The following is a 2,716-nucleotide window of genomic DNA, read 5'->3' as shown; positions in this document are numbered from 1 at the left end:
GAAGAACCGAAGCTTGAAGCTTGTCCTATGGTGTATTTCGGTGATGAACAAGCCAAAATGAAGAAGAAACTTATGTTTTCTTATTTTTATTATTATTTTAACCTTTATTCATTACTTTAATAATAAAATAACTTATAAAACTTATAAAATTAAAAGAAATTAAAGCATCCACCGTCCCACTATCTTAGGTATGGGTAAGTTACTCATTAAGGCCATCCAATTATAATTATTTAAGCAATTAACACCTTTAAACTAACAGCGATTGACTTTTTCAACTTTTACAATTTAGTCCTTTTTGCTTAATTAACTATCGAAACATTAATATTTCTTAACGAAACTTTAATACCACCTTAATGACATTCTGTAAATATTTTTATTAATATTTAATGCTCAGTTTATAGGAACGATGTAACACCCCGTACCCGAGACCTTTGCCGGAGTCGAACACGAGGTGTTAACGGACTTAATTCATTAATTAAACAGCTCATACAATTCATTTTAAAATTTCTAGACAAGCTGGCTAACTGCATCACAGTCGCTTTAAAATCATATCTCGAGTTACGAAACTCGAAATCCAATTCCGTAAATTTTTCCTGAAACTAGACTCATATATATATCTACTAATTTTTTCTAGAATTTTGGTTGGGCCAATTATTACAGTTTATTAGTTAAAGTCTCCCTGTTTCAGGGTTCAACTACTCTGACCTCTGTGTATTACGAATCAGATATCTCCTGTACAGAGCTTCAATGACTATGCCGTTTATCTCTAATAAAACTAGACTCAATAAGGAATCTGTACATATAAAGCATGACTTCTAATTATCTTTGTAAAATTTATGGTGAATTTACAAATTCAGAACAGGGGATCCAGAAATCGCTCTGGCCCTGTTTCACAAAAATTTAAACATCTCATAAAATATAGCTCATATACTTGTTTTGCTTATTCCATATGAAAATAGACTCATCAAGCTTCGATTCCATAACTTATTCATTATTTAATTCCATTTCTACTATTTTTAGTGATTTTTCAAACTCACGTCACTGCTGCTGTCTGAATCTATTTTATGGTAAATTTTACCTATTTCATGGTTTCCATGGATTAGCTAGCAATTTGACATACATAATACCAAATATGATCATGATTAGCCATTCCAATGGCTAATCATTACCAAGCATTTCTATTTCCATACCACTCAATAACCATATCATAAGACCATATATATAAAATGATTATAATGCTATACATGCCATACTCAAAATATACAAGCCATTATGCCAAGATGGTATACGGATAGTGTGGCGTGCCTCCGACCGTTTCCGATTTCGAGCTGGCTTGTCAACACTACAAGGAATGAAAAGGAGGAGTAAGCATAAATGCTTAGTAAGCTCACATGCAAATAGCAAGTAACATAACCATATAAGCAAACATAAAACATCATTTGCATAATCATCACCAAGACATTCATATCACCTTTTCATTTATCATCTTACCATATTGTTGTTATATCGAGTTTTCAACCCGAGGGTTAAGTACATACCTATTCAAAGTATCCATTTCACAACACTTACCAATACGTCCCTTTCATCTTGAGTATTCCTCCATTTGAGTAGAACTTTACCCGTTGAACACATCGAATATAATTCGGATACATGGATAACTTGCACATAAGTGCCACATATGTAGCCAAGCTACCATGTAACCCGCCCATAAGTGAACTCGGACTCAACTCAACGAGCTCAGGCGTTCGATCCATAAGTGAACTCGGACTCAACTCAACGAGTTCGGATGCCTAGTTACATCTCACGAACTCGGACTCAACTCAACGAGTTCGGACGCAGCATCCATAAGTGAACTCGGACTCAACTCAACGAGTTCGGATGCCCAAATATCCCAATGACATGTCACTTGTATCCTAATCCATTCCTAAGGTTCAACGGACCTTTTTCCCAATCATGTGTCTCAACCATCTTCTACGGAATGCCGATACCGATACTCGGTAGTATTTCATATTTTCCAAGTATATCACATAATTTGACATATTATCAAACAATTATCACAAGTATAATATTTCATAATAATTATCATATCATTTAAAAAAAACATTAAAACATTTAAAATAATAACTATGTTACCAACATTTACATATGAACTTACCTCGTATGCTAAAATGGCTATTTTACCATTTCGTCCACAACTTGGTATTTTCCCATTTTAGCCCGAATTTCAGTTTTCCTTGCTCTATCATTTAAAATATAGTCTAATTAGGACTCACATTATTCAAATTGACCCAAAATCATATTTTGGAAAAATTACAATTTTGCCCCTAAACTTTTGCATATTTACACTTTTGCCCCAAAGCTCGTAAATTAAAATTCAGCCTATTTTCTTATGTTTTATGACATGCTGATCATTTTTCCCTTCTATGGCAACATCAAATTCTCACTCTAACATGTACTTATGACTATTAGGTATTTTTACCGATTAAGCCCTTTTGCTCGTTTTCACTTAAAACCGAGTAGCACAAGTTGTCTAACATAATTTAAAACCTCATATTCTATCATAAAACACCAAATTACACAAATTTCACCTATGGGTATTTTTCCAAATATAAACCCTAGGTTAAATTATTGCTAGCATAAGCTAAATCGAGCTACCGAGACTCCAAAAACGTAAAAATCATTAAAAACGAGGCTAGAACGGACTTACAATCGAGCT

Source organism: Gossypium arboreum, chromosome 4 (assembly GCF_025698485.1).
Source record: "Gossypium arboreum isolate Shixiya-1 chromosome 4, ASM2569848v2, whole genome shotgun sequence".
NCBI classification, from domain to species: domain Eukaryota; kingdom Viridiplantae; phylum Streptophyta; class Magnoliopsida; order Malvales; family Malvaceae; genus Gossypium; species Gossypium arboreum.
Note: the sequence above shows the minus strand (reverse complement) of the source record.